The 15,092-nt window shown below is 36.2% G+C and overlaps 1 protein-coding gene across 3 annotated transcripts in view; it reads left to right on the top strand.

The window, feature by feature from the left end:
• Nucleotides 1–15,092, top strand: part of LOC110455136 — a 47,140-nt gene that overhangs the window by 17,553 nt on the left and 14,495 nt on the right. Inside the window, exon 1 of one of the 3 annotated variants that reach the window (XR_002463421.1) lies at nt 14,951–14,999. The exons of the other annotated variants lie outside the window; for them this stretch is intronic. The gene's annotated coding sequence lies outside the window, so the exon portion shown is untranslated. Of the gene's footprint in view, nt 1–14,950; nt 15,000–15,092 lie in introns of those variants that run through there. 3 annotated transcript variants of the gene reach the window in all.

The following is a 15,092-nucleotide window of genomic DNA, read 5'->3' on the forward strand; positions in this document are numbered from 1 at the left end:
ATAGCTATTATATAAAACCAATAGTCCCCTCGGCTAAAGACAGCCGAAGGCTATTTATTTATATATATACATGTATATAGTTGTGGGCAGCTGATAGGTTTTAAAAGTTAACAAGCCAGGCGGACCAGCCCGTTGTAAGATCAGCTGGCCCTTCATTAAACATATATAATTAATGGTCCCAGACAGACAGGCTTGTGATTATTTCTACCCCTGAAAACAGCAAATGATAAAGCAACAATAAACGTAAGAAACAAAACTTTCAACTTTAAGGGTACATGTAACATAAAACAAATGATTTTTTTCTTCTTATACCTTATTATCTGCATGATATCTTATGCACAATGCAGATATAATGCGTTGAATAGCACAGGCCCTCACATTTCTACACTGTAGGATCATACCATAGATCACTGACATTGTTGACAACTTGGACTCTGCTGAAATTTGGTCACCTACAAAAATATGTTATTGTTTAGTTTAACTTTATAGTATCAGGTAGACTAATTCAGCATTCAATTTAGGATTGCACATTGGGTCATTGTTCACAAAGAACAAAAACAAGAAAGTATAAAAATTAGGCTTGTCTATAGATACTTTTGCCGTTGCATCCAGGCCTTAGTGACCCATGCCATCTGTGAAGATATTTTCCTGTTTGTCATTCATAATATAGATACTGTAAATTTATAGCTACTGTAAAAAAGAACAAAATACTCACCAAGAGCAGAAAATAAAACCCTGAAGAGCTCAGGACATTTCTCCTACATTTCCCTAGTAACATCCCTGGACCAGTCTCTCTTTCACAGTTCATTTGGATCTTTTACAAATAATATACTTTTTCCCAGTTTTGCAACAGTTTGCACAGACTTGTCAATAACAGGTAATGTATCACAAACTAGCTGCTTCATAAAATCTTCGGCAGATGTTTCGGTCGGGGTATCATGTTCACTTTGTGTACTGTATGACTTAGTATAGCCGTGGTCTGGCAAAGAGCTAAAAGCTGGACACGGAGTTGCTACAGGTGTGGGCACAGATGTGGAAGATGCATGATGAGCTGTGTCAAACGTCAATCTCTGTCGAGACTTCTTTGGTAATTTTTCATCGTCATTTAAACTCAAACATTTCAACTTTTCCACTGAACGCTGAATCTGATTGGCGACTGACATCTTAAGGGACGATGGAGGAGTTGTTGACATTCGCTTCTGTCGCTTATGTATGCTAATAAACTCATCAATGTTATTGATACATGTTTCCTTTAAACTGACAGCGGCTGTGATCTTATTCATGCAACTTTCACAGACATGCAAAGTCGCAATACATTCAGTCTGGAGTTTAACTCATGTAAACTGTTCAATGGTATCAACATACTTTCCCTTCCGAGCTTTACATTTAGTCAAGCAATGTAGGCGTTTGCTATCGGAAGTACATAAAAAAACAATATACCGTTTCCTCGGATAAAACACTCTTCACAGGAGTCGTCTGCTTCACGGGCGCCGCCATACTGTATCCATCCGGGAACTTGAAAGTAGTTCCAATGGCGGAATTCGTAATACAGCCGAGGTTAGATGGAGATCTGCCGAGGTGTGCCGAATGGGTGCAGATGTTGTACTGGGCATGCAGTACTCTTTTCTTAAGTTTTCCATGCCAAGCTTCCAGATGGTTGGTAGTCCGAGGTCCTTTTGTTGAGAAGTGGTTCCAGGTTGGTCGATCTCCTTCTACCCATTGCTGTGTGACGTAGTCTGTGAAAAGTAGCACGGGGTGTGGTAAGTCAGCATCATCAGCATCTTCAAGGGTTTGGAACCAGACGTCTTCTATGCGATCTAAGGAGATGAGTGGAAGAACAGCAGCTCGGCGGACAAGTAGTTTGACGTCATCGTTCTCACGGTACAGTGTCTGGAGTCCGTTGATTTGACCTTTCGCCAATGACATTGAGTGTAATGGAAAAAATGTTGATACCAGAGACGGGAGGTCGGGTGGTGCAGTGGATAGCGCACTTGCCTTTCACCAAGGCGGCCGGGGGTCGATTCCCCGATCGGACGTGAAAAAGTTGGGGGTCACCTGCCCGACCTGGTGGGTTTTCTCCGGGTCCTCCGTTTTCCTCCCACACTAAGATCCCCCACGCACTAGCATCCGGGCCAACAAGAGTGATTAATATCAGTTGAAATAACTTGTTTCATAAATGTTGTTATACACTGCGGATGGCGTTGTGTGCGGCTACCTCAAAATCGACGAAGGCTGTTGTGGGTCGGAATGGAATCTGGACGTTTGGCATGTGCTCCTGTAGTAGCGTGTAGAAACGGTTGTAGATAGCCTGGCTCTTTCGGGAAAGTAGTGCATATACAACTGGGGTCATGATGCCTTCAATCTGTACGTGGATGCTGTAAATCTGATGAAATATAGTAGGCGTGGAAGGTGCCGTCACTAAAGATTATGTCGTAGGCTGCAAGTTCGGCCAGGTTCTCTGATGTAGCGAATGCGATCATTCTGTTGTTCTGTTCACCGTCGTCGAAGAGGAGAAATGGTTCGCCTGTAGACGTTTCTATCCATCTTCCATCCAAGGTGATGTCGGTCAAGGTCTTTGGTATTGTTCTGTTTGCCGCGAGCACGGTAGAGAGATTATTTGGTAGTGTAAAATGGTGGCAGTCGCTGGACCACGGTTTTGGAGCTGTTTTATACATTACCCATTTAACAGCTTGGGATCGGAACTGTAAATATTAATTATTATTTTGCAATTATTAGCAGTTATTGATTACCTGATTAGTTATCAGAGGTTGATTTACCTGTGCAATTTACCTGTACACCAAAAGAATTTTATTCGACAATTTTTGCAAAAGTTCTTGCCCTGTGTTCATTTCAGTATTTATTTTTTTGTCTGGAGATTTTCTCCTACATTTTTATAGCATGTCAGCTAACTAATCTTAGAATGATCCAGATCTTATTTCAATGTAAGAAAGTATATACTACTATATGGCATTCGACGGGCGTAGATTGTTCCGCGGTACTCTTGTTTTTTTTCCTTTCATGGTTTTTAAATTTTAAATTAAGCAATGTGAGGAGGCCTTCGAATTTTTCTATTCATTAACAACGATCGTCATGTACGCGCATTGTCACTGCTCATGGAGTGACGAAATCAGAACGAAGCCGCCATTGTTGACGGTACCGCCAAAGACATTTGAATGTGCATCCATAAAATAAGAAATTTGTCAACATTCTTTTGTCGTATAATTAGACATAATGGATCCCTAAAATGTTCTTTTTATCTAGATGGCGAATGGTCCAAGAATTGGTTGTCATTGGCCTGTTATCTCGCTGAAGCACGAACGGCGCCATATTTGAAACAAGTATTAATCCGCTGAGCCTTTTGTCACTGCGTATACGCTAATTTATACGCAGTTTATACGAGTTTACTAAGCTGACTTTAAACATATTTTATTGTCCAAATATTGGCACAAAAGGATCCGGCACAAGTTATTTCAACTTATGAAGCCGTCTCCTATTAACATAACAAATTTACAGACAAATGATGGCACAAATAATTATAAATTCAATTTTTAAAACAAGTCAACTTTTCACGGGAATAAACATATATAAGCATAAAGTTCAAAATCTTCCGCTGGATTTAATGATTTTTTGCACATGATCAAATAAGTAATAATTTTCCTCCAAAGCCAACAACTCATTTCCAAATAATAGTAGTTTTAAACTTATTTGTGTATTTAAATTACTTAAAACTTGAAACATGTCAGTACGAACAGTTGCATAACGTTGGCACTCAAAAAAGAAGTGATATGCGTTTTCACAATAATGTAAACAATTTGGACAGTGTGAGTCAATAACTAAGTTTGCAAGGAATAGGTCATCTTTAAGAGAACTGCATTTATGTCTTAACCTGGTATGTATAATATTTAGTTTTCTTTCGCCATACTTATAATAGCAAGGTTGACTAGTAGGAATATTTTGGGATAGAGCGAATTTAAAGGAGGGAAGAGGTAGAGACTTTATACTTTCGTCTAAAGAGTTCCAGTTTCTTAAAGCGGAGGGTAGGAAAGATTTGTTAGTAGTAGAAAGCCGATAATTCGGAACCCTGTATCTGTCATTGTTTCGTAAAACATATCGATTGATGTCACCTACTCTGGGGGGTAATAGATTAGAAAGATAGTTTGGAGTCATATTGTTGTGCATTTTATATATAAGTTGTAATTTTCTTTTAGATCTTCTTTCGGAAAGTAATTCTAGTTCAAATTCTACATATAGAGATTCATTTTTCACATAAGACGGTAATCCGGTTATTATTCTTGCTGCTTCGCGCTGAGCTCGCTCCAACTTTTCTGAATCTAATTGCGAACACCCATCCCAAACCTCGCAAGCATATTCTAGAACAGGTAAAATAAAACATTTGTATATTCTTAATAGTGCGTCTCGTTTTAAAATATACTTAACTTTTCTTAAAACGTTAATTTTTTTCATTGCTGACTTATAAATATCATCGATGTGGTCAGACCACTTTGCATTTGAACTAAAAATAACTCCAAGATGTCTATGCACTCTACTGAAATTTAGAAAAGTACCATCAAATATTAAATCAAGATCTTCATCAATATTATCTGAATTAGATATAAAAACAACCTGGGTTTTGTTTGGATTAAAAGAGACGAGCCATGTTTTTGCCCAATTATTTAATTTTTCTAAATCCCTGTTCAAAACTAGTTCAATTTCTTGACACGAAGAAGAAGATTTTTTAAGGGAGGTATCGTCAGCAAATAGACGTGCTGTTGATTCTAATTCTTCAGCTATATCATTTATATAAATGAGAAAGAGGAGAGGCCCTAGAATTGAGCCTTGGGGAACTCCAGCACCTATCATACCAATATCGGAAGAAGAGTTGTTTATATATACTTTCTGCTGTCTATTACATAAATAATTTTCTATCCAAACCAAAAAATCACCAGAGATACCATAAGATTTTAATTTAACTATTAGGCCTTTGTGCCAGACTCGGTCAAAGGCTTTGGAAATATCACAAAATATCATACAGGTATGTTGTTCCCTTTCAAGGTCTAAACAAATATTATGATAGATTTCTAGTAGCTGATAAACTGTTGAATGACCAGGCATGAAACCGGCTTGGTACTGATAAAAAAAATCATGTTCAAAGAAATAATTATACAAATGCTTAAAGATAACCCTTTCAAATACTTTACCGATCGTAGACAGAAGAGAAATAGGTCGATAATTAGATACTGAATGTCTATCACCTTTTTTAAAAAGGGGCATGACCTTAGCTGATTTCCACATATTAGGAAATGTACAAGTAGATAGGGAGAGATTGAAAAGAAGTTCGAGTGGTTTACAGACTGTATCAGCTGTGTACTTAAGCATATGATGACTAATTCCATCTTCGCCTGATGCTTTCCCAAGCTTTAAGTTTTTCAAATTGTCACAAATTTCAACATGGTCAATAACTATAGAGTTAAAAGAACTATTTGTTTTGGAATGTAATAAAGGCACTTCAATATTTCTATCATCAATATTAGTAATACTACAAAAATATTCATTTAATATATCAGCTTTCCTTTTGTCATCTACAAATAGAAGACCAGAGTTTGGATCTATTAAAGAAGGAATAGAATCGGTGGACCCAGTCTTACCTATTAATTTTTTAATGAGTTTCCAATATTTCTTGGGGTCTCCCGTACAATGATCAATAAGGTCAGTAGCGTTATCATAGAATGAAGCCCTCGCATGCTTTTTCATATTATTTACTCTATTTCTCTGGTTTTTAAAGTTAGTGATGTCCCTAGGATCTTTTGAATTTATGGCTTTCCTTCTTAACCGATCACGTAATTTCATATTTGTCCTCAAATCAGAATTCATCCATGGCTTGTCTCCAGGCCTAATAGTAACATTTTTATTTGGAATACATCTATTAGCAAAATCAAGAAAAATATTGGTAAAATCCTCACTGGCTAAATGGACTGAATTATAATTGGCGAAGAACGTATTCCAATCATAATCCCTAATAAGGTTATTGAATAATTCAAAATTTGCTCTTTTATATAACCATACTTTCCTCTTATATACAGGTTTAAAATTAAAAGGAACAAGAACATCTGCAACACACCCTTCATGGTCAGTATATAATCTGTCAGTTTCTATAACTGAAGAATCTATACAAGTTAGAGAATCTGATAATAAGATTGGATCTAGTAAACTAGATCTAGTAGGACTTATCCTTGTAGGTTCATTTATGACATTGTTCAAGTTAAAAGTATCAATAATATCAGCAAAAACATGATTATGGGACATTGTTAATAAATCCACATTCAAATCTCCTAACAAAATAACGTTACTAGTAAGGTCAAAAGCGTTATTTAAAGAAATACGAAGAGTATCCCAAAAACGGTTGGCATCATGATAATTTGATAGATAGGCTGATCCTATAATAAGTTTCATTCGATTTGGAAGAAGGATTTGTAACCATATAACTTCTAAGTCAGGAACTTCATAATCAATTAACCTATCAACTTTAAAAGTACTATTCATATATACTAATACACCCCCTCCTGCAAAATTTCTGTCAAGTCTGAAGGGAGGATGAAAACCATCAATAATCAATTCACTGGTAGGGACTGTAGCATCAAGATGTGTTTCAGACAAACAAATTATATCATATTCACCTGCAAGATTTTCTATATATTCAATTTTGTTTCTAACACTTCTAATATTTAAATGAAAAATTGAGAGTTCACCAGACCCCGGGCCAGGATTGGATTCAACGTCCATATGTTGTAACAGAAGTAATATTAATATAAACAGAAACTCTACATTGTTTACATTGGAATATAAAACAAAATTTACTAGGCATATAAAATGTTTAAAAAGTTGTGAGAGAACACCTTTTAAACGCGAAAAAGTAAAACGATAGAGGAACGAATATGATTTTTTAAAAAAACATGTACCATAGGCTCTGGAGTAAAATGTACCAATAGCCACTCTGTGTGACATATAATCGTTACCCATTATCAAAGACTTGATAGACAAGCATAAAAGAGTGGCATATTGGATTTAGCAGAGAGAAATAAGGAAATATCCAGCAGAAGATCATGAACACTATATACATATTAGAAAAACAAACAAATAAATACAATTGTGGAATATCAAATTCCAACCGTAAAGACATCAAGGTTGATTTGTGAGTTAAATTTGGAATGATTGTGGTGGGGGATCCACATTTTAATATAAGGACCGATGCAATCGAAATGACGAAAAAAAAGAACCAAGGAGAAAAGAAATATAACTTGGGAATACTAAAATTTCATAGAAATAAATTTCGATAGATTGACGATTTCAATAGTTTGTCAATATAAAACAGTCTAGGGAGAAACAATCCAATACAGACGGCACAAGTGATACACTGTCCTACTGTTCTCTAAACCATCAACTTATCTAATGTCACTGACATCCCGTCCTGTGAAATCCTGCTCCTGGTCATTCCTTCCTTTCTGACAAAAAGTTTCCACTAGGCCGTCCATGTTGGAAATAACTCCCGTGCGACTTTACATAAAAACTAGTATCAAGATCATACTATGTATATAACCAGATTCATAAATTCTTTATCGACAAAACATACATAAATACAATGTATTATCAAAACGTATTTACATAATTGTTATATGTGCCTACCTAACAACACCGATGTATCCCGAATCAACATAACACTATATAGATATGACCTACATATTTAGCTATACACTTACATGTATGTACAAGTACATAACGAAAGACATGTAAAGATACCCAACGACACTCACTTGTTCAGACACACAGCGACACCTACATGTACATATACACAACGATATCAACATGTACATATACACAACTACACCCACATGTACATATACACAACGATACCCACAGGTACACAACGATACCCACATGTACATATACACAATGACACCCACATGTACATATACACAACGATACCCTCATGTACATATACACAATGACACCCACATGTACATATACACAACGATACCCACATGTACATATACACAATGACACCAACATGCACATATACACAACGTCACTTACATGTACAGGCACACAACGATACTTACATGAAGATATGACTACATTCAACAATCCAAATCAAAGGAATTACATAATTAATTCCACCATTTAAACCGGTGCGCTAATATGTTCAAGTGAGAGATATAATAGTAAACAAGTCAATACATTAGGAAAATTGAATGTCAAAATGACTTTGGTTGAGTTTCAGCTGGGTAAAACATTTCCTCTAATTCGGTCACCATGGCAGCGGTTTGAACGAGAGTTTTCGCGGACTCCTTTGAAGCTTTATAGAATATGCGTCCGTCAGCAGTCCATAGGGAGAAGATATGACGGTCCTTTCTTAGTTTATTTAGGCGACTGACGAGATTTTGACGAAATTTGGTAAGGCTCTCTATAACATAAATCTTGTCCTTATGATTTTTGAGGGACTTCTTGCTACTGAAAATACGTTGGCGATCAGTGTATCGAACAAAACGAGCTATAACGGTGGTCTTGCCCTGCTAAGCTGAATAAGGGAGACATGTAAATATTTCATAAATGTGTATATAATGATAAGATTCATATGAAAATGTTCTATAAAACGATACCAAAGAACCAGGAAATAAGACGACAATATTGATATCTGAATGTTTACATTGTTTAAAAGCTACGTTACGTAGAAAAGAAGCCGGAGCGGGTTGCCACGCTGGTAACTACGGTAGCCGTTGTTGCTAGGACCATACAGTTCCTGTGAATCTACATCGATATATGAGTAAATTTAGAAAATACGCAGTGAACAACACTATTTTTTTCCTTTGATGTATTTCAAATTTTAAATAAAGGAATATGAGAAGCCCTTCAAATTTTTCTATTAATTTACAACGGTCGTCATGTACGCGCATTGACACACTGTACATGGAGCGATTCGGTCCGCACGAAGTCGCCATTGTTGACGTTACCGCCACAAAAATTTAAATGTACATACATAGAAAAGAAGATTAGACATAATGTATCCCGAATATGTTCTATGTATCTAGATGGTGAATAATCCAAGCAGTGGTTGTCATTGGACTGTTATCTCGCTAAAGCGTGACCGGCGCCATATTTGAAACAAGTGTCAAATTCGCCGAGCTTTGTTCACTGCGTATACGCTAATTTATACGCAGTCAGAGTTTACTAAGCTGAAGAAGGGAGACATGTAATTATATACACATGAAGAGTGATTTTAACCAGATTTGCTATGAATCACCATTTGGACAGAGAGAGGCGAGCCCAAAATGTGGAAATAATTAAGTACTCATTCTTATGAGAATTTATTGCCATTATTTCTAACATATTCAGTCGATTGGCACAGCCCCTCTGAGACACTTCTAGAATTTGCAAAATTGCATAGTTGCCTTTTGGTACCAATTTTATTCTGGAAATAATTACCTACCTGATAAAACGTTTTTTTATTTGGTCTGCACTACATTTTGTGATTTTATTTTTTTGCTTTGGACAAGGCTATCAACACATTTAAAGTCACATAGGTCAAAGGTGTCAAAATCTTCAAACGAAAACTAGCAAACTTTGCGACACAGGGTAATGATGTTTTGTCATACTTGCTTCGGTCAGAAGTCAACAACTTTGTGTTTACATACAATACATATATATTTACTTTTGAGGTAATAGGAGTAAATATTTCGATATAAAACATTCTTGAGACATAGGGACTAGATGTTGTATTAAGGAAGGGTGTATTCCTGATTTGACAAGTACTGGCGCCCTTTTAAGGTAACTACTCTATACGATAACTCGTTGTTTTATTTCCAACTGATTTGAATAAAATCCAAATTCCTGAACATATAAGTGGTAGTTTGTTTACATCATGGAATTTGGATTTTAATTCAAGGTGTTAGAAATGCCAGGTTTGAGTATCCGCAGATTTGTTTACGTGTTTACTAGTATTTCTATAAGTTATAATTAGAAAACCACCGTTAATTATCACTTCATTTCGCTCGAATAAACAACACTTATGTATACTTACCTGTAACTGATGGTTGTATAAGTATGACACGATAATGAGAAGACTATTCAACAGTTGATATTTGAACAAACATTTAAAGTTTGTAAGAAAATTCGATGAAAGAGACTCATCCCCCACACACGTTATGTCCTCGTAAGAGTTGTTGCCCTTTGGCACTACATGGAAATCCTTTATCATTATATGAAAGTTAGTATTTCATTTCGCTCGAATCGACAACACTTGTATCATTACTACTAATTACGAAGCTATCAAGCGATTATTCAACAGATGTTATTTCAAATGAAATAAAAGTTGGTCAGAAAATAAAGCGAAAGAAACTTGCTTGTCCATTACACACGTAATTATCTTTATTATCACATGAAAAGAAATTATCACATGCGAGAAATTGCGAATACATAATTGTTACGAACATGACACAAACAAAAGACGATAATCCTTTATTGGCACATGTCAAAATTGAGACACAGAACAAGAAAGAAATGTTTATTGGCAGGCTTACATTCCTTGGGATAATTATGTCTCTAAATACCATGTGAAATGGAATACTATATTTCGACTCGTTTACGGATTGAACGGCAGTTTGTCAATGTTCATGCCGGTATGAACGCGAATCGGTTACATACATATTACATGGTTTCATGGTAAACATGTATGTAACCGATTTCTGTTCATACCTGCATAAATATTGAAAACAAATACCGTTCAATCCTTATATTGAGGGTGGTCGGGTGGAGCAGTGGATAGAGCACTTGCTTTTCACCAAGGCGGCCGGGGTTCGATTCCCCGATCGGAGGTGAAAAGGTATGGGGTCACCTGCCCTACTACGTGGGTAGTCTCCGGGTCCTCCGGTTTCATCCCAAACTAAGACCTCCCGCGCGCTTACACCCGGGCCAACGAAAGTGATTAATATAAGTTGATATAACTTGTTTCATAATTGTTGTAAAACAAATTAAGTTTATGTATAATCCTTATATTTACGTTTTAAAAGATGAGTGTATATAAGGCCCTTTTTTGGATCCCGGTATATCCGGATTTTCACCTCCTCAATTTGTTCAAAGATATCTTATTGTATCACATGCGAAAAAAAAACTTAGGTAAAAATTTGACCGAAAGTGGGATTTTTGGGTACCGAAGGGGGTAGGGGTAAATCACAAATATAATTTGCTGTTTTCAAAATGAACTAAAACACCAAAATAATACCATTTCTGTTTCTTTAAACATATGTAAATGAAACAGACATATAGAAAACAATGAAAATTGACAAAAAATCAATCGTCACTTAAAGATTGTTTATATAAAACGAAGGATTAAGATAGGGTTTTAGGTATTCTTCAAATAAAAAGTGTTTTGATTTCACAACAATTTCCTTTCCTATTTATACTTTGACTTGAAATTTATAACTTCACTCATTTAAGTAGACTTACATAAATTGCATTTGTACTGTGTAATGGCCTCTGGACACCTCAAACTTTGCTATTTCAAATATCTCTCAAACTTAAGTGAATTAAAAGACGCAGGACACCCTTTACATTCTATAAGTATAAGATATAAATTGTTAATATTGTATATTATATACATTGCATATCATATGATATTTGCTCAACACCTGTGGCTGAAGGGAGTTAAAGGTCCTGATTTGTTTTTTTTTACTTATCAAAGTTAACTAACAAATCAAAAATGGCATTTGCCACCACAAGTACTGTAAAATGATTAATTTAATATATGAAGTTTGATTTGCTGGTAATTTTAAGTCTCCTAGCCACTAAATTTGAGAACGATATAAAGACCCAACTTTGTACGTCTGCAGACGTCATGTTAACACCATCTTTTGTAAATATGCATATGGAGATCAATCTGTTGTTAACCAATGTATAATGCTGATTTGTATGCCTTTTTTTATCTACCTTATTTTAATGATACTATAATCGCAAACAATATAGGGCTCTGTATACATCTTGCATGAAATTAGTATTATATTGTAATAGGGCAGCAGGTCTATTTTGGTCTCTTTCATATCCTCTTATTCAGAAAGTAATCTGTTTGGACAACAAGGTGAACATTATATTTGTTTCCCTTAACATCACTTAGATATTGGTCTACCACTTAAATTGCTCAATGAATGACCTATCTATATTTTCTTTTAATGAGCAAATCTGGCGTATGGTCATGGGTGTGTGTAGCTTCTGTCACATGTTGTATTATAATCGAAGACTTGAGTAGCCCAGAGAACTGACGAGCATCAACATAAGATGTATCGTCTAAATGTAAATTTGAATAACTCGTGAGAATAAGTATATTTGGTACAACAAACCTGGTGACTTTAACATGTCGACCGCTCATCAAAACACACAGAAATTCGGAACCCGTTTTGTTTAAATAAAAGAGGCCTGTACATGATACACACTCTTGATTGTTCATCACCAGCAATGACAGAACAAGTCATGTGCTCAAAGAGTGTGTTAACATCATCATAGTTGGGAGAGAGATGTCTAACAGTTAAATCTTTCTCAGACAGAAAAGCAACCCAACTACCATGTCTATTGAGTCTAGCATTGTGTAGAAATTCGTGTTGGTATTACCTCAGCTAGTACTCGGTCATCGAAATGTGAGCTAACCAGGTCATAGTTAATGCCAAAATATATATACGTCCTGAGGCGTTACAAAATCCCCGATGGACGATGATTTGTTTTTCATTCAGTGACAATTCAATGACACTAAGTTCAGAGGAGGAATAACTGACCTACAATGACCTGATGACCTTTAGTTTCTCGTACGATTGGTTTGGTTTTGGTTTAGTATTGTTTGACGTCCTAACAACAGCTATGGTCATTTAAGGACGGCCTCCCCTGTGTGCAAGATGCAAGTGTATGCGTGCGTGTTTTGGGAGGCTGCGATATCTTCGTGTTTGTCTCCTTGTGTTAGTGCGGAACTGATGCCGACTTTATAGTGCTACCTCACTAAAACATACTGCCGAAGACATCCAGCAGGACACCCCAGCCGGTCACATTATACTGACAACGGGCGAACCAGTTGTCCCACTTCTAAATTGCTGAGCGTTAAGCAGGAGTAGCATTTCTCGGCCAGGGGACAGAAACCAAAGCCTTCCTTACAGGGGCGAACGTCCAAAAATGAAGCATTGTCAAGGGAGACATTAGGAAGAAGAAAGCTGTTTATAAAGAATAGAAAAAAGAGGAGATCCCAAATTAAGTCGCCTCTTACGATCATGCAATGGGGGCAAATATCACGCCCTACCTGCAGGGACCTCTCGTACGATAACGTACTATAACGATGATGTCGGAATCTATATATTTAAGTATCGTAACAAGAATGCACAATAGTGCCTGATCATTCTGTTGGTGCAGGATATCCATGCAAGAGTGTGTGCGAGGTGGCCAGACTGTTTTGTTGACCAGCTGGACGAGATTACCAGAGCCAGCACTTACCAACACTTGTCCCGTTCGATGTGAAGCCGATTACGATTACACGTGATATTCGTCTGACAGCACCCTTCCCCCTCCGTGTCCCATGCCTTGTGTGAACGTTTTTGACCGATTCGAGAGTTCTTCAGACCTCCAAAAACCGTTTACTCATATCAGGATCCTCTGGTCTAAGCGCCAGGAGAACAGTTCTACTATAATTTAACATATCCCATAACACTTATGATCTACCTTTTCTTTTCTGGCGGTGTCACCCTAGAGTTGTTTATGGGGTTTTAGGTACTGTTTACGGCCCACTGACAATGCGAGTCATTTAGGACCAACAACATTATAAAAATAAACATTCACAAAAATGAATACATAAAACTAGAAATAGAAGAGGTTAACATGTGTACAAATATAGAAACACATCAACAGGGAACGAATAGGTTGTACAATATATCAGATTTTATTATAAAGATCAATTGTATAAAAAAATATCTTTTCATAGACGATACATTATATCAGCGTATTTAATCATTACATGTTTGACTGTAAACGGCTGATCATATACATGACGATAAAGTTGGTATTCTTTACGTAAAATGTATCTATGTGTGACGAAGGTATGGCCTATGCGTAGTCGCAAGAGGACAACTTCCTCTCTGCAGTCTGCTATACTTGTTGCACATCGACCTACGTTAGGTGGAATTGTGAAATACTTGTTTATTTTGTCACACCATTTATTTTGCTTTTAATACAATTCACTATTGAAGGTTTAAAATCACAATAAGTCAGTGTTATATGTAATACTTTATAGTAATGACAACGAGTCAGAGCAGATAATTGCTTTTTAAATTACATTCTTCTAACGGGCGGTATGGATGGTATTGGATACAAAAATGTGCTTTCAACACACTCTTGTACGGTGAATAACAAGACAAGATATATGAAATATTTAATAATAATAATGTAATCACCACAGGAATACATTATTCCTGTTTCCGAACAGGAATCCAAGGAATTGGGAGTGAGGAAACAAATAGTGGTTGTGGAAGATATACATCTTGATTAACGTCATTAACATCTCGATGTAATATAATAATACATTTATGAAGTTAATAAGAATAAAGAAGGAGAATGTGAACAGTATAATGTACAATTTTTCAATAATAAAACAGTTAGAAGAGCATTTAAAGTTTTACTTTTATATGGTGACCCACAAGGTTAAGACACGTTTCATAATTAGGAAACCGCATAGACATATTGATTACTGGTCTATAGATCCGACTCGGGGTCACGTGACTTAGTGCTCATTTGTGGATTGGTGTATTAATTATAATTGTCTGACTGGAAAATCTTGAGCACGGATCGCCTAAAATAGACTATATCTATTCCGATTGCGCAGTCAAACCCAGCTACATTTTATATTGGAACACTGCCAACTGATTCCAATCTGGTAGTTTTGGGGAATTTGTGAAGATTGAAAGTCTAGGTCGGAAAAAGCATATGTAAGTACGCCTTAAATATTGAAAGACTTCATTTTTCCACTGATAGATTTTCCTAATTTTGTTTTGTACAACTTATTATTGAAATTGGTTTCA

This window comes from Mizuhopecten yessoensis, unplaced genomic scaffold (genome assembly GCF_002113885.1).
Source record: "Mizuhopecten yessoensis strain PY_sf001 unplaced genomic scaffold, ASM211388v2 scaffold8143, whole genome shotgun sequence".
Taxonomy (NCBI): domain Eukaryota; kingdom Metazoa; phylum Mollusca; class Bivalvia; order Pectinida; family Pectinidae; genus Mizuhopecten; species Mizuhopecten yessoensis.